We start from the raw sequence: 19,007 nt of genomic DNA, 5'->3' as shown, positions 1-19,007 counted from the left end.
ACGAACAACGATGCCGTCTTCATCTTGGCTCTGTATAAGAATGATGCGTCTGTTAAAACAAGCACTCTTGACAATTTGTGAATGGATCTCATACGCGCGTCGGTGATGTCGCAAGTGTGGTTATGTGGTGATGTCGTTATGAATTTAGGCAAGGCAAATTAATTGTAGTTCCTAATTAATTTAATAACAATACTAGCTTCATAATAATAATAATAATAATTTAATACATTAATGGGAAAACAAGCTAATTATCGTATTGATATCGTCAAAGGCTGCCAGCAGCGATATCTCTGACTATCGTCGATACACGATACTATTGTCTATCGGCACAACCCTAAGCCTCACTATGTTTCTTTTCTGGGAGAAAACCAGTTCTTTAGGAACTAAGAAAACTTAGTTCTCAAAGATGTCAAAAAAAAAAAAAAAAAACTATTAATAAACCAGTCTAAGGTGTTTATGCTGGTCTCCCAGCCAGGTCAAGCTAATGTTTAGCTGGTCTTCCAGCTTGGAAGTCTGACAAGTCTCCCAAAACCCTATCTTAAGCCAGCAAAACAGTCCAGTTTGGGAGACCAGATAACGTCTCGGTTATGCATTCTTAGTTCCCTGAAGAGGGAACGAGACGCTGCGTTGAAACGCTGAGGGAACGCCCCTGCGTGATTGCGATGTGAAGCACGTATGAAATCAGTCCAGTGGTGTGATGGAATGTCAAAGGTGGGTGACGTCACCGACCAGGAAACTATAAAGCACATCTGAACCAAACAGTGTCAGCTTCTGATAGGCTGAAGCAAGTCGATCATGGGCATGCCAGGAGTATGGCAGGGTGAAGCAGCGTCTCGTTCCCTCTTCAGGGAACTAAGATTACATACGTAACCAAGACGTTCCATTTCAAGTGAACTCGTGCTGCGTTGAAACGCTGTGGGAGCGCTATACACACGCCGACATATGAGCAAGTGTCTGTCCATGTGAAATCTATGCGCACACTAAGATAAAAGTACCCGCGTCCCTGGAGTGGAGCCGAGGTCAAGGTCACAGGACCACACCGCCGCATCACAAACATCTTGGAGGGAAACTCCTGACAATAATGCTTTAGAGCCAGCCATACTCCTAGTCGAGAGAGCCGTACAGCCAAAGTTGAGGGCTGATCAGCCGACTCCTCAGCTTAGATGCCGGGCACCCCTTTCTGGGTGACCCCAAAGCAAATGAACAACTGTTCAGATTTCCTCCACATGGCAGCACTGTGGACATAAGCATCTAAGCCCCAAACTGGGCAGAGCAGATTTAGTTTCTCCTTTAGTTACTCCTAGAAAGTGAGGAGGACAGAAGGCCTGCAGAAGGACAGACCCCGTCCCGGCAAACTCTCTCCAGAACTCCCGAGAGCAGAGCAATCGGGGGAAAAGTGTACAGACATAGCCTCGGCCAGGCCTGTACCATAGTGATTTAAATACCCGGGGATGTATACTATCCTCAGCAAGAGCAGTTTCCCTTGGGCCCACAGGAGGATCTGGTGAGCCATAAGGGGCGAGACCGCAGATCCCCCTAATGGTTTATGTAAGATACCACTGATGTGTTGTCAGATCAAACAAGCACATGATGGCCTCTCAGGTCTGGGAGGAAGTGTTTCAGGGGCTGAAACATGGCCAGCATTTCCAAGCAGTTTCTGTGCCACAGACCTCGAGCCGAGCGACCACTCATGATCCCCCACTCTAACTCGTGAGGGATGCATCCGTCATTAGTGTGACGCAATGACAAAGGAGCTCCCAACACAGGTCCTTGGGAAAGGAACCAAGGTTTTTTTCCACATCACTAAGGCACATAGGCATCGCCACGTGACCTTGATCATGCAGAGCGGATTTCCTCTTGGGGAAAATCCCTTGGTTTGGAGTCACCATTGCAAAGGTCTCATGTACAGCAGGCCAAAAGGTATCAAGTTGGATGCAGCTGCCATCAGTCTCTGAAACTGCTTGACAGTGAGTGACTGGCCTAGCTTTATTTCATTGATGGCTGAGAGAATCGAAGCGATACAAGCAGGACACAGGTGTACCGGCATCATTGTCGAATCCCAAACCAAGCCCAGAAAAGTGGTCCTCTGAGAAAGAGAAAGCAAATTCTTCTTTGCATTCAACCTCAACCCCAACTTTCTCATGTGGGCGAGAACGATCTCGATGTCAAACCGCCAGATGCTCCGACTGAGCTAGAATCAACCAATCGTCTATATAATTCAGTATGCAGATGACTTGGAGTCGTAGCGGAGACTTGGAGTCCACACACTTCGTGGAAGTGCGGGGTGACAAAGCTAGGACGAAAGGAAGAACTCGATATCAGTATGCTTCACCCCCGAAAGTGAACCTCAGAAACTTTCTGTGTTGTGGAAGGATGGAGCCATGGAAGTATGCGTCCTTGACGTCTATCGTGATAAACCAGTCCTCGGATCTGATTTGTGACACGATTTGTTTCAGAGTAAGCATTTTGAACTTGAGCTTCCCTACAGAGCGATTCAGTTGGCGCATATCTAAAAATCAGATGTAACCCCCCATCCTTCTTTGGAACAATGAAGTACCGCCTGTAAAACCCGGACTCCCTGCTGGAAGGAGGAACCCGTTCTAAAGCCTCCTTTTGCAGAAGAGCTTTTAGTTCTTGTTCCATAATCAGAGCCTGCTCGGGGCCCACCACTATGGGCGGTCCCGCTGAACCGTGGAGGGTGAGACCTGAACTGAATTGTATAGCTTTTTTCGATTGTCGCCAGGACCCTGCGAGATATTTTTGGTAGAATTTTCCACTCAGGCAGAAAACCTACTAAGGGTACCAGTCTCTTGAGACTGGCCTCTGTTGTATTTCGAAACAGTAAACACAACACCCTGAAGCGGCGCCCCAGCAGGGAACAACTGGTTTGACTGCTCTAGAACCCTCCTCGAAGGGAGCGAGCGACCCTCAGGCAAATGCTCGCTCGGAACCTCTGTGCTCCGGCATGAAGGCGGGGTTGGCAGAATGTCCCCCTGAGATCACTGAGGGGTGACGGGTACCGTATAATGAGGTTGGATCCGTCTTTCCCTGGAGGGGTGTACCCTCAGAAGTCTGGCGCTGATGGCATCAGGACTTCTTTTTAGACAAAGCCTTCTTAACAACAATAACAGTCCTCAGATCTGTTTTGCCCTTTGAAGACTTCACCAGAGAGCGTGTGGGGGAGCGCGAGATGCAACGCTCTATTTTTGCTGCGCCCAATGTGACGAGGTGGCGGACGGCTGGGGCTGCTTCCACCCAGCAGCCCCAGAGATATGAGATCAGTGAGGCAGACATTTCTGGAATGCCGACATCTGCTTCCTTGCTTCCTGAAACCTCTCAGTGACTGAGTTGACAGCATCACCGAAGTGGCCAGAAGGGGAAAGCGGGGCATTCAGAAGGAAGCTTTTCTCTTTCTCCTTGATACCTGCGAGGTTCAGCCACAGATGCCTCTCCGTGGCCACTAGAGCTGCCATAGAACGACCAACTGACTTGGCTGTCTCCGTGGCACGGAGAGACAAAACTGCTGCCTGACGCAGTTCTCAAACTACGTCAGCGCTGACCTCCTCACTCTCATGTCTTTTAGCAGGTCAGCCTGGTATGCCTGCAGAATGGACATTGTGTGCAGACACGCCGCGGCCTGGCCTGCTGCCGAATACGCCTTACCCACCAAAGATGATGTCACTTTACGAGGCTTGGTGGGTAATGCCGGTGCTTTTAGGTACGATGCAGGCTCAGGGTAGAGATGGCTCGCAAGCGTCTCTTCAGCCCTGGGCATCGCCCGATAACCGTGTTGTTTGAGCCCATGTATGTTTGAGTATGTGGATGTTTGTGGACTAAACACTGTACGAGACTGGTTTCATACACGACCTCGACACCTCGGTGTGGAGGTTGGGAAAAAATGACAAGCACCAGCGTGGAGGTAATGCACGAGATGGCAGGAAGCATTCATCTAATGTGCTTCGCTGCTTTGTTTCATGTCTCTCTGCGGGCCAGTCAATATTAAGTTTAGCCACCGCACGAGTGATTATTCCACTAGCCCCTTACGTGCAGGAGTCTAAAGTGGCGAGTCTTCAGTTTGTCCAGTTTCGATACTAACAACATCCAGTTGCTCAGAAATGGATAGCTGCAGTATAGGTGCCTCACCCGGAGCGCAAGTAACCGCAGAGCATGCTTCCAAACCCTGGGATGAGACACTGAACCTGGCAGGTGAAGGCAGAGAAAGGGCAAAGCCCTCTAACCCCTCTGCCAGATCCATTTTAAAATCCCCACGACTTTAGTCGCTGCTCTTCCACTGCAGAAGCGGGACCCAAGCCATGAGGAATGCGAGCCGAAGCACCCTCCTCAAAGAGCACTCGGCGGGAGCGCAGCATTCTCAATGGTAGTTTCTCACAATGCTCACATTTGCCCCCTCGAGGGCTGACTGAGCATGCTGCACTCCCAAACAAACAACACATAGTAGATGTGTATCCCCACCCGTGATGTAGTGTGGGCAGGGATGAACACACTTCCTGAATTGTTGTTCACTCACCATTATAATGCTTTTTTTTATGGGTGAAAACCCCTGCCTAGCAACTTCTAAAGAAAAAAAACACCAGGGACACAGATTTCACAAAGAGCACATGCTAAAGACACAGAAGCTGACACTGTTTGGTTCAGGTGTGCTTTATAGACCCTTTTACAGTTGGTAAACATGGTGACGTATTTGTGTGGGCGGAGCTTAGCTGGAGGCAGAATCCTCCAGATCCCTCTGGCCGCTTCACTAACGCTAGTTTGCAAGTTTTGTTAGCTTGTTTTTTAACAATGACTGGAGAAAATCCGATTTTGTCTTAATGTGCAAGGTCACTCACTGTCCAGGACCGCGATTGTTATTTGCAAAAGTTCATTTTAACAGACGGAACCAGATGACCGTACACGCTCAGTCAATGGACGATCTGACAGGATTAACGTTAACGCTACCTCCGGCTGAGTGGCCTGACTTCTACACCTACCCGATAGAGAAACCGAGGGTAAAGAGAAACTGAGGGCATATATATATATATATATATATATATATATATATATATATATATATATATATATATATATATAGTACTGAAATGAATGTATATTTGACAAAAAAAAAGCTGTTTATTATTTTGGCCGGTAAAAAATATGCTTGGCTGGTGGAGTTTTTCCTCTACCAGTCCCCGTGGCAGGTGAGCCAAAAAGTTAATTTCGGACCCTGGGGTGGGGGAGGTGCGGCGCGGTGCGACAGCAGCAGCGCATTTATCATGGGGGTCGCGGGCTAAAAAGTTTGGGAACCCCTGAACTAGACTATCCCCTGTGAAGGCCTCATCGACACGACACGACAGCCATTGGCACAGATCCTCAGCAAAGAACACAAGAACTAGACAAGTCCTCCACACAGACCTATAACCAGCTTCAGCTTCATTCTGGCATGATGAATCCAATCTTCAAGCAAAAAAGAACTGGATTAAATATTTGAATGCAACCAATCCACAATCTGATTTCTGATGCAGCCTTAATCATAATCACATTACATCATGTTCATTTGTTCGCCAGAGGAGAACTGGCCCCCCGACTGAGCCTGGTTTCTCCCAAGGTTTTTTTCTCCATTCTGTCACCTAATGAAGTTTGGATTCCTTGCCACTGTCTCCTCTGGCTTGCTTAGTTGGGGACACTTAATATTCAACAATATTATTGATTTGATTGCACTGGACTGAGACATCCTGTTTTTTGCAGAGTTGCTTTATAGATGTACTATGACTATAGATGTAAATTAACTCATTTAATAATTGATGATCTTTACAACTTAACTGAATCAATACTGAACTGACTATAGCTGGACAATGACACCATTTTCTTTTAGAGCTGCTATACAGCCTAAATAAACTCAGTTTGCATCATTGAATCATTTTCCTGTTATCACTGCAGTGAACTGTTATTCATTGCTTTGAAACAATCTGTATTGTATAAAGCACAATATGAATAAGGGTGACTTGACAGTAACTTCACGGTACTGGAATTGTGTAATACAGTGCAATTACTGTAAAACAACAGGTTATCAGTACACTACTGTAATTCATTCATTTAATTTTTATCATTTTTTATATAATTTTGTCCTACATAAGTACTACTGACATTGAATTCAAACAGACAGAAGTATTACAAAACATACAATTCTTTATTTTAAACATTGAATATATAACACTTAAAAATGCACAGTCTGCCAATGCTGGGACAGTGCATGTTCATCATTTCTCCTGTCAATTGACTTTTTTATTTATGTTGTATCTTCTGGATTTATTCTCACAAAGAATTGTTAGGCAACAGAGAATTAATGGGGGAAAATTATAACCAACCAAACACAGCATCTGCAAAACCCAGGTGCTGCCCCAAAACGTAGGCCACCTTTGCTCACCATACAACTTTGTTACAAAGAGAAATGTGTTGCCTGAAATACAAGAAGTAGAAATTACACACTTTTAAAAAACATAGCCCATATGAAATACACATACACATACACTGTTGCGGCATTGTCGACACAGTGCAAGGCTAAAATTCCTGTCAATCCAAATATAAAAAATGAGGAAAATAAAAATCAACGATGGAATGTCACCAATGACATCCAGCAATTTATTTTTTTTTTAATACAGTAAAAATATGTAAGTGGTGTTTGATGTCACAGAAAATTAGTAATGGGAATCACAGTAATTTACTGTAAAGAGAATTTACAGTATTGTACTGGGTGTTTTATAGTAAATAACTACAAATTACAGAAATGTCTAACAGTGTAGGCTGGTTAACGCAGAGCAACTACCAAAATATTATTTTAAAGCATTTTAAATGTAACCTCTTGCAATGCTGTTCATTTCATAAATACAATAATCCTGCATCGACTTTAAGGCATGTTCTTTCAGATTTCAGTTTGAATTCATATGAAAAAACAGAACCAGATAATCAAGCTCTGCAGGTTCACTTTTTTAGAGGCCTGAATCTTCGCAGGAAAGATTTCCACGGGAGCTGGACTGGGCCATCCATATCACAGTAATTCATATTTTCCAAATGTAAAAAGAACAGCTTGCACACAGGTGTGATTTTAGCATATCAAAAACTATCTCAGGAGATGAACAAGGTTACTGGAGGTTAAACAGGATATTTATTAAATCAACATGGAAGCTCTTTAAAAACTGAAACAGCAAGTGTCAAAAAATACTGATTAAGACATTAGATAGTCAAAACCCATTTCTCAACAAAACCACTGAGATGTTTGAAGGTAATGTTAAGCTTTAAAGGTTGTATCAGTGATTTCAGGCCCAATTTTTTTTTTTTTATCACATTCATCTAATCTTTCCTAACGATCTGCTAGCTGCCCGCCCCATAAGCATGCCGTCAAAAAAAATGCGTCTCTGTAGGCAGCCTAGGCTCTGAGATCTGCACACAAAAACAATTGGTTTCACCAACCACTCAAAACCAAAACAAATAGTGTTCCAACCAATCACCGACAGGGGGAGGGTGTTGTGAGGTTTTGAGCAGGGGGGCATGGATTTCTATTATTTTGAAGGTACCCCCGGGCGCCGCCATTGGCTAGCGGACCCCCACCTGCTGTTAGCATCCCATTGACTCCCATTCATTTTGGCGTCACTTTGACAGCGAATAACTTCACATCTGAGGCGTTTAAAGACTCCATTCGTCCATTATTTATTTCTAAAGAAACACGAAAAATGTATAAAAGGCTTCATTACCTTGTAGCTTACGTTATGGCCCCGTAGAAGCAATTTTTGTAAAAATAGGCTAACGATTGCGTCATAGCCACGCGACTCTCTGTCGCACAGTAGGAAATTACCGTATGGACAGGAGGAGAAGCGCGCGGGCAATCGGGAGGACGTGGAGGCAAAATGACAAAGTAATTAATCAGAACACCTACTAAAAGTTTCTCCTGCTCCTAGCTCATAGACAGCTCCTACTCACACTCTCCGTCTCTGCAAGTCTCGGAAGGGAATGATTCAGATTTCTCTTGGCACAGCTACTAGAAGACAGACGGTTTGCTCACGTCACATCTACGGCGTCAAGCTCAGTTTGAGTCTGCGCAGTACGCTGGACCCCCAGGAAGTAAGAGTTTCTAATTGGCTTCACTTTGTCTCCGTTGAATCCAATGGGGTCGCTGTGTCCATTTCTTTTACTGTCTATGGTTTTGAGCCAGCTTCTTCTTCAGCTCCAAGCAGCCATGCACAAAACCTCACAACACCCACCCCCTGTCGGTGATTGGTTGGAACACTATTTGTTTTGGTTTTGAGTGGCGGTGAAACCAACTGTTTTTGTGTGCAGATCTCAGAGCCTAGGCTGCCTACAGAGACGCGTTTTTTTGACGGCCTGCTTATGGGGCGGGCAGCTAGCGGATCGTTGGGAAAGATTAGATTAATGTGATCTTTTTTTTTTGGGGGCCTGAAATCACTGATACAACCTTTAAGTAAAAATAGGTACGATATTGAATGTTTCAATCCATATCACTCAAAAACTAGATGATGGAAGAACCCTCATAATAGAAAAGACATGAAATAGAAACTTGATATCAATATTAATTAATTTCACCATTAACACCTAATTAATCTATGACCGTATTCTAATTAGCATATGAATCGAGTGTTATTAGCACAGTGATTTGCCTGTTCACACAACTTGCATGATTACAGGGGTAGATTATTGATTAATGAAGACTTATATTACACACACAAAAAAAAAACACCTTTTTCATAGTGGATGATTTGTTTGCGTCACATAACCAGCTCCATATCTTTGGCTTTTCTGGTGTAGTACCAGGTGTTTGGTAGCTTACCTGGCACTGGTAAAATGGCATGGTTGCTTCAGCAAATGCATTTTTATCTAACATTTGTTTTTGTTAACATTATCGGTTGGGTTTACAGTCTGGTTTCGTAATTTTCAAATGCATTACCCACTCAACAGACATGTCATTTCCAAACTGCCTCAATGCAAACAACAATCAACTTAAAGGGTAACTCTCGCCAAATTGCAACCTAGGCTTTTATTGTTAAATCTACCCGAGTCAAACATTCATGTAAAAGCATAATTAGAATGGAAACGCCACTTTTAAGATCGACCGTATTTTCTTTTTTGGTCAAAATGCCTTCTGAATGGGAATGCTAGGGGCACTACAATGAAAGCATCAAAATCGCTATTTTTAACCCCTTGCTCATCACCCCCAATTTTGGCAAGTGCTGCATACATGACATACCCAAAATAAAAAGGTTGCTGCTCATAAGTCATTCTGAATAGACACATAACCAACATATATTTAGAAAGCCAACCCTTGAGAGTTTACAGTTCAAGACTCAAAATTAACCAGACTGTTATTAATATTGAGATATATAAGCTCAAACATAAAAACAAAAACAACAAATATTAAGAATATATTTATTAAATGTATAAAAATATTATGTGAATTTAGGATAGCAACTTATAACCACAACTAAAGTGTAGCCACAATTGTGGTCAATGCTTCATTTCAAGTCTGAGGATGATATCTCGAAAATTATGCATTTTATGAAGCCTATTGTGAGACCATGTCAGGGGAGGATTTGGAGAATTTTCAGAGAAGGCAAACAAGTTTCTCATCAAATAGTTTATTGCCCTCTAAACACCCATTTACTGTCTCTGACTAATGTCTGGCGAGGAGAACTGGCCCATTCATGTTCTTTTCATTTAAATCGACCAAACTTTCACACCTCTGCCGGTATGATACTTGATCTTCATTATTCTTTTATCCTTATTCTTTTGTTTGAATTCAACCATTATGGCCTTTCTTCTGGCATAATGCTTAGCCATTGACACATAATGTGTAACCCCCATAGACGAATAATCCACCTATTAACTTAAGCCTTGTTAGAAAACAAACAACAAAAAACTATTCTTGGAACTTTTAAATGCGAATTATTTTTAAAAAATGATTGTATGGAATAGAAAGCTCCTGCAGCAGGTGCATTAGCACAACAGGTAGCCTCAAGCTACATGACACAATTTAATTTATTAATATTACACTTTTATTTAAAGCTCACTTTAAAACACCATCGAGTATTTGTATCATATTCCGGTCGCGGTTTAAAATGTTTTCAAGTCCAAAAAAGATTTTGAAATATGTTATATTTAGCATTTTAGATGAAGCTATGGGCTATCATTACCTAGTATATGCATTCTGTAAACATTCATTCATATGAAAACCCCAAATCGCACGAAAATCACCCACAAAACACAAATACTTCGTATCGTGCATTTATTAGCTACTTGTTTCGGTGAAGAGATGTCACTTTCGCTTTGTTATCATGGATGTGCAGAATCAGGAAGTGAACACAGGACGCGTCATGCAGAAGAGGTCACGTTGAAGCGAGTCAGATGATTGACAGCTGTACAGCGAATCATAACGCTTCGAGGTCAGATCTGACGCAAATCAGGAAGAGGAGATACACACCTAGCTCCGTTAGCTGTTTGAGCTCGTCAGAACGCATAATTCAGTGGAAAATTAATAGGATTTTTATTCTGTATGACCAAAATATTTTTCTAACATGTGATAATTAATAGTTTTTCTCCAAATATGCGCACTATTGGACTAATAACCCTGGCGGATGCTGTTTATTTTATGTATTTGACCACAAATAAACCGGAGGAGACGGGAATGAATGTACTGTGAGTTTTGATTTCTATTCAAAATAACGATCGTTTCAGATGAATTATTTTGTACTCCTGTCATAAATTAAGAAATTAATGTCACTTCAAACCACTTAAATCATAAACAGTGGTCAAATATCGAAGCTGAAGTCTTAAACCTTCATTATGATGCTGAGTTTGTCCAGATCAAGTAAGAGTGTGATGTTTTTACGAGTAATGAATTTTGAACAACAAAAATCCGGGATCACCAGTGATCCCTGCCGGGCAAGGGAAAACACTAAGAAGGCTCGACACAACATGAAACTGTTTTTGAAGTATCACCAGGGGTTCTACACATGAACTCAATCATTGAGAACATTGTTTGTGTACACAAAGTTTACTAAAAAGAAAGGTTTTGTATGACTCACTTTATCAGTTAGTGTTTCCGGTGGCTGGAATTTTGTCAGTCAAAAGTAGTCGATCTCCGAATGCAACGTAACATGAGGAGAGTAAAGAGCTTTCCATCTTTACTCTCCTCATGTAACATTGCATTCGGAGATCGACTACTTTTGACTGACAAAATTCCAGCCACCGGAAACACTAACTGATAAAGTGAGTGTGTAGAGCCCCTGGTGATACTTCAAGCACAGTTTCATGTTGTGTCGAGCCTCCTTAGTGTTTTAAAAATAGCGATTTTGATGCTATCACTGTAGTGCCCCTAGCACTCCCATACACAAAAGGCATTTTGACCGAAAACGAAAACACATTCAATCTTAAAAGTGGTCACACAGTGATCGTCACACAGCAGGGATTCCAGTGTGAGATCTCAGCCTCAATACCATCACACACAATCCATCCTCAAAGAAACACATACATCATCTTCATAAAGAGCACAAAACCATAAATGACTAATTCCGATTTAATGCAACTTAAGCTGTGTGGACATCCTCTGCGCAGAAAATAAATTCAACTGCTCCCTCTGTTTGATTCATAATCATAGAAATCTTCAACACGAAATCTGCTTCAGCACTGATACAGGATTGCTGAACAAAGTTGCTGAATTTCAAAACAACTCACCAAACAGTGTCTCTGGTCGATGCACATCATATAGGAAAGTTGAGCCCCTTTCTCCTCTAAATCACATAGCACCTGTTAAAGAAATGAGAAACGTCCATCATAAGCAATTATCAGATGATTTTAGAGCGCGTTTCTCAGAGGACACAGGGACACTTAAGCATGGTTTTTAAAGTCACGTCACCATGAACCTGTTTTTAACGACCTATACGACAATAAATCAGCTCTCTAGTCATTTGCAGAAAAGCAGCATCAAATTTTATTAAAACAGAATAATAATAGTGAATAAAACACATGAAATATTCATGAAATAAACAATGTTCAAGTGAATCTCAGAAAGAAACATTTGCGCTATGATTTACCACAAAACAAAAGACAAATCATTTAAATTTATATTACCCCTACATTAAACCCAAAATTTAAATTACTGTAAAGCAAAAAAAAAAAAAAAAAAAAAAACGTAAGGTATTAAACAAAACCATTATAAAATATGAACAGGTTTAGCATTATATACAACAAATACTAACAAAATGTATACTTTAATATATTTTGCAAGGTGTAATACAGAGAGGGTTGGACCCTTTTTTGCCTTTAGAACTGTCTTAATTCTTTGTGGCATAGATTCTACAAGGTGCTGGAAACATTGCTCAGAGATTTTGGTCCATATTGACATCATCACGCAGTTGCTGCAGATTTGTCGGCTGCCATGAAGCGAATCTCCCGTTCCACCACATCCAAAAGGTGCTCTTTTGGATTGAGATCTGGTGACTGTGGAGGCCATTTGAGTATAGTGAACTCATGTTCATGTTCAAGAAACCAGTTTGAGAAGATTTGAGCTTTGTGACATGGTGCGTTATCCTGCTGGAAGTAGTCATCAATAATCATCATTAATACTCAGGTAGGCTGTGGCATTTAAACGTTGCTCAATTGGAACTAAGGGGCCCAAAGTGTGCCAGAAAATCCCCCCAACACCATTCCACCACCAGCAGCCTGAATTGTTGATACAAGGCAGGATGGATCCAATCTTCTAATGTCCAATTTTGGTGAGCCCATGTGAATCATGGCCTCAGTTTGCTGTTCTCAGCTGACAGGAGTGGCACCGGTGTGTCTTCTGCTGCTGTAGCCCATCTGCTTCAAGGTTCAACATGTTCAGAGATGCTCTTCTGCAGACCTTGGTTGTAACGAGTGCTTATTTGAGTTTCTGTTACCTTTCTATCAGCTCAAATCAGTTTGGCCATTGTTCTCTGACCTCTGGCATCAACAAGGCCTTTACACCCACAGAACTGCCGCTCACTGGATATTTTCTATTTTTCGGACTATTCTCTGTAAATTATAGCGATGGTTGTGTGTGAAAATCCTAGTAGATCAGCATGAAATAATCATACCAGCTCGTCTGGCACCAGCAACAACATTGCCACGTTCAAAGTCACTTAAATCACCTTTCTTCCCCATTCTGTTGCTCAGTTTGAACTTTAGCAGCACATCTTGATGTCTACATGCATCGAGTTGCTGCCATGTTGACAGGTGAACCTGTAGTGTGTGTAGTGTGTATATGCTACAGGGCCGTAACCACCATAAACAAGTACCCGCAATAAGAAACTACCAATTGTTCCCTCTAATTATTTGAAATTATTGCACTGCTCTGCTGCACTCCATTACACTGTGTGTTGTTAGGATGAAAAATGGTTTAAAAGTTACATTTTTAGTCTGGTCTGTCTCAGTGGTCTAACAGCGCTCATCAATGTCAAAATGATTGAGATGGTCAATCACATCAAAGTAGGCGGGGTTTACTGATCACAGAAGAAAAGCATGAATTCAAGTGCAAAGCATCCGTTTAACATTGAAAGAAAATGTGGTAAGACGTACATAGCAAAATATTTAATAGGCCTACATGTCAACCGGTTTGCGATTTAAATGTTAAAGTGAGCTTCAAGTATTAAATTACAAGCAAACTTACATTATATTGTATGTAATATAAAAAATAATGGAAAGCAAATAGGCTTTATTGCATTTTTTTTTTTTTTTTTTTTTTTTTGTGAAATATACCTCAAACATGTTCTCAAATGGTTTTGTTAGATTCACTTGTCTCATCTGAACTCAGTTCAAACACAGACTGCTTCAGATAAGTGTGAAGTGGCTCATTCATGTGCAGAAGTTCTGTTCTGTTTTCGGTGTGAAATCTGGGCTGGATCTGAAGATCTCCAACACTTACTGAAGCCTTAAGACCTAAAGACCTTAAGACCAGTGTTAACATGAAGACATGATCAATTAATGTCCTTTCCAAGACAGATCTCCATTTAATTCTTCCCATTCTTCTGCCTGCCTGTGTGTAGTCGCAACAGAGCTGATGGTCTGGCAGCAATTTTAACCATCTGTGTGATTTTACAAACGTCTAAATAAGTAAGCTCATTGTGGAATATGTAAATTTGCTCTTGAATACATTATGCTGCCAATGTTTTGTCATAAAAGCCAAACTCATCTGTGTAATTGGACTTTTGACTCTAAATATCAGGAGTTAAGCGACATGATTGACAGAGTTAGATGAACAAGCTTTTAATTCATTAAGAGGCAATTAGTAATGGAGCATAATGTCTTTTTTTAAACTTTTATGTTTAAATGATCTAGGACATAAACTGACCTGAACGACCTGGCGACCACAAAGGTCACATGTCTGTCAATCACCATCTGAACTCAGTCAAACACTCACTGCTAAACTGAACTGTGTGTCTACAGCATCAATAAATCATCACAGCACCTGACAGACATTAACTAACCAGGTAAATCAGAGCTTATCACCTAGACAAATCAACTAATAGATTTCCACATAATGAATTAGATAAGCACTGCTACACACAATTAATATTGTCTTGATTGCTTGCGAGAAAAGAAAGCAGCTTGATTTAACAGACAGAAATGCTGAGAGACTCCATCTTCTTCAAATCAACATTGATCAACACATTTAAAAACACCGAAAATGACTGACATTCATCACATGCATCTATAATTCAATGCCAAACCGCCCAACCTGAAACTCATAATTTAAAGATGTCAATCAAAGACTTTGACAAGTAAAAATAAAAATGTATAGGGCTATTTCTTAAATCATTCAAGTATCAAATCGATGATACTGCATTATATGCATCTACAATTCAATGCCAAACAGCCCAAACTGTCACTCATCATTTAAAAACTCCATTCAAAGACTTTGACAAGCATGAAACACATCAGGAAAGAAGTCAACCATCTACTGACTATACATTTAGTTTCCAATAACAGATTGAAATGTTTAATATTAACTCTCTCAGAATCAGCAGATGTTATTTTACCAGATGTTTGTATACCTACATGTAACGGTGGTCAGGCGGTGAAGGGACTGAGACCAAAACTGGCTTTTCTCACATTTATTCCTTTGGAAAATCAGAACACAAAACATGCCTTCAGGCACTGGCGTACATAAAACAGCATCCCATGTAAAGCATACCGCTTCTGATCTTCTGTTGTAAATTATTACAAAAAGAAACATTCATACAGAAGGATACACCTTTAGCACCTAGACGGGGATAAAATAAACTTAAGAAAAATACACAGGAAAATATTTCCTCATTCTGTAACTAATTCACATTTAACATATGGAGCAACATACCTTTGGAAAATCAGAACACAAAACATGCCTTCAGGCACTGGCGTCAAAAAACAGCATCTGCACATACAAAATAAAAGAAATACACTGAATACATGGAAAGTTGCTAGCGGAGTTTACAGCTAGTCACGTAAGACTCAGTGTGTATGAACTCGTGGTCATAATGAAAGCATTAATAAACTTTCTCTAAGTTTCTAGAATTGCACCCAAATCTTAACAATACATGTAAAGTAATATAACACAGGTGATATGTCGAAGTTTTCAACTTAAACAACATTTTACAGTTACAACATTAAAACAAAGTGGGAAGTGCTTTATACAGTCAACCTACCCCATGTAAAGCATACCGCTTCTGATCGGGTACGGCAACAACACAAGGACAAAACGCAGCAGAGCTGCAGTACACCATTTCTCCAAAGGGGGGCTCCAAAACACCAAACTCAATACAGCTGCTTAATTACGGTGAAAATCACATCCAAACACTAACTTACATTTCTAACTCTGTTACACCCACCTCCCCTGAATTTTGCCAAATTTGAGCAGCAACCACACAGTACTTCCAAAGGCAAAAAGTACACTACTTTCTAACACTAGACAGAAGGTCACCAATTACAGGACAGCCAACCCAAAGGTATCCAATAAGGATGAAGTGGAAGAAGAGGTGCGCAAACTCTCCAACCAACCACTGGCAGTAGGGTGCCTTATACACCCCACAAGACCCATTTATACTGTGTACTAAAGCCTCTAGGAAAAGAGAAGAAAACAAAACAAAAACAGATAAAAATTCTCCATAAAGCTCATCAGAAAAGCTTGGACCATATAACCAATGTTACCAAACGTGTGTATGACCTCAACTCAAAGTCTAATCATGAAAAACCTGAAACACTGACCTGCAGATAGCCTGCATAGACGGATGTGTGTGAACAATATCTTGCTCCAACATCAATATCAGATCCAACTCTCTCTCTCTGTGTTCGTCCCATCGGTGCTCCCTGAAATCCCGGGCTAGAAATCAGATCATCACAGTCCTCACTCATGTTATCACGCAAAGAACTTTGTCTCACTATTGACACCAAGTCGTCACTTGGGTTTGACTGCTGAACAGAAGACAAAGATGAGACTGGGTCGGAGATCACACTTGTGTTTTCCACAGGCAGGAAATTCACCAACATCAACAGATTACGGTGGACGACTTTCTCCTGTCCAGAGACTGTGTCACATATCCTGTAAGTGTGTGTTTCGGTGTTCCTGTCTACTACAGTGTACACAGTGGATTCCCAACAATCTGCAGTCTTCCTCTTTCCTTTTTGTTAGCCACCAATACACGGTCACCAACGTCAATGGTAGGGCCCTTGACTCTCTTGTTGTAGATCTCAGTGTGACGGTGCTGTTCTTTTATGACATGTTCCTGAGCTATCAACATAGCATCTTGTAGATCTTTCGTCAGAGATACCACATACTTGTCATAGCTAACCACAGCTGGATCATTCAGAACAGTACGGAAGAGGACATCGACTGGCAGACGAGGAGTCCGTCCAAACATCAAATAAAAAGGTGCATATCCCGTTGTCTCATGAACTGAGCTGTTGTACATGAATGTGAGGGTCTGAAGACGTCTTGGCCAATTGGCTTTTGTGTCTGGAGCAAGTGCACGGATCATATTGCCAAGGGTCCTGTTAAAACGTTCCACGCTCCCGTTACCCATAGGGTGATATGGTGTGGTGTGTGATTTCCTAATACCAGAGACTCTAAGTAGCTCGCTGATCAGTTGACTCTCGAAACTGGCTCCTTGGTCACTGTGGATACGTTCTGGAAACCCAAATACACAGAAGAACTTGTCCCAAAGGACTCTCGCCACCTGCTTTGCTGACTGATCCTTGCAGGGGAATGCTTGGGCCATTCTTGTAAAGTGGTCGGTCACCACCAGCACGTCGAACGAATTATTCCTTGCATCCTCCGCTGACCAAAAGTCAATACAAACAAGCTGTAGTGGCCTGGTGGATGTGATGCTTTCCAAGGGTGACAACCAGGTGCTGACCACCAGGGACAAACTGTGGCACATGTTGCAGAGCGGCAACAGCACGGGTTCTTGCTCCAATCTCCCACTCACTGTGTGACTGCAAGACAGCAGATATATCGTCCATCCCAATGGACTGAGTGTGAACACACAAAGGAGCAGACATACTCCCAACATGATCATCACCTTGCCATAGATTCCCATCATGGGCACTGGAGTAGCGAAAGGTGTCTTGAACAGAGTCACTCGTCAAACCTTGGACCTCAGAGAGAAGTGTGGTATAAGTCTCCTGAAGTAATCTGAGACTGACTCTCTCCTTCACAAAGGCACACGGCTTAAGGCATCGGCAACAACATTCTGTGGACCTGGAACATACTTGATATCAAAGCTGTAGCCGGCTAGCTTGGCCACCCAACGTTGTTCACAGCAATCCAACTTGGGCTTTGTCATGATGTGAGTCAACGGATTGTTGTCTGTCCACACTGTGAACACATGACCCTTCAACCAGTGGCTGAACTTGTCACAGATGGCCCACTTCAACGCCAAGAATTCTAAACGGTGTGCTGGGTAATTCTTCTGAGACTGAGAAAGAGACTTGCTGGCAAATGCGATGGGCCTTGCCCTGGTTTCTCCCTCCTTGATCTGCGATAAAACGGCACCAATACCGTCAAGAGAAGCATCTACAGACAGCATGAAAGGGCGGGTGAAATCAGGGTGAGCAAGGACAACTGTTTCGGCCAGTGACAATCTCAGTTTCTGGAAAGCTTGCTCCATGTCAGGGGTCCAGTCAGCGGCACTCAACTTCCTGCTCTGAGACCTGTGTTTACTCATTGGCTACTGCTTACTTTTTCGTTTCTGGCCTGACAACAGAGAGAAGAGGGGCTTAGCGATGGCTGAGTAATTGGGTACAAAGTGTTGGTAGTAATTGATCATTCCCAAGAAAGACCTAACCCGTTTCGCTGAGGGAGTCACACCATCTGATTCCATTAGGTCAGCACTTGTCATTTTCATGATGCCCTCAACCTTACTGGGATCAGTCGACACACCAGTTTCATCGACTATGTGCCCAAGGAACTTCACAGCCTTTCGAAGGAAAAAGCACTTCTTGGGGGCTAACTTCAGGTTGTGGCTACGTAATCTGCTAAACACCACCTCCAAACGTTGCAGAGCAGTCTCTTCATCAGGAGCAAAGACAAGCAAATCATCCAGGTAGCAAAGCAAACTCAGATAGTTCTGATCTCCAAAAATGCTAGTCATCATGCGCATAAAACTTGCAGGGCTATTGCAGAGACCTTGTGGCAAACGATTGTACTCATATAAACCCATTGGAGTGGTGAAGGCAGAGTACTTTTTGTCATCTTCGTGCAACGGCATGTTATAGAACCCGGAAGTCAAATCCATAGTACTGAAAAGGGCGTTTCCTCCAAGTGCTGCTAGGCAATCGGCCTGGTGAGGGAGAGGGTGAGCATCTTTAAAAGTTCGCTTGTTCAACCAGCGAAAATCCGTACAGATTCGAAGATCCCCATTCTTTTTCCATACGAGAACTAATGGAGACGCATATTCACTGGTGGACTTCCTGATGATTTCTCTCTCTTCCATCTCACTCAGCACTTGGCG

General features: G+C 42.1%; 1 protein-coding gene across 1 annotated transcript in view; it reads right to left on the bottom strand.

Moving 5' to 3' along the window:
- LOC311072542 (kelch-like protein 29) overlaps positions 1 to 19,007 on the bottom strand; it is a 180,258-nt gene that overhangs the window by 154,301 nt on the left and 6,950 nt on the right. The window contains exon 2 of the mRNA XM_084097626.1: positions 11,737 to 11,808. The gene's annotated coding sequence lies outside the window, so the exon portion shown is untranslated. The remainder of the gene's footprint in view (positions 1 to 11,736; positions 11,809 to 19,007) is intronic.

This window comes from Abramis brama, assembly GCF_963993115.1.
Source record: "Abramis brama genome assembly, chromosome: 21".
NCBI classification, from domain to species: domain Eukaryota; kingdom Metazoa; phylum Chordata; class Actinopteri; order Cypriniformes; family Leuciscidae; genus Abramis; species Abramis brama.
The sequence above is the reverse complement of the archived record's forward strand: the minus strand, read 5'-3'. Positions and strand labels throughout refer to the sequence as shown.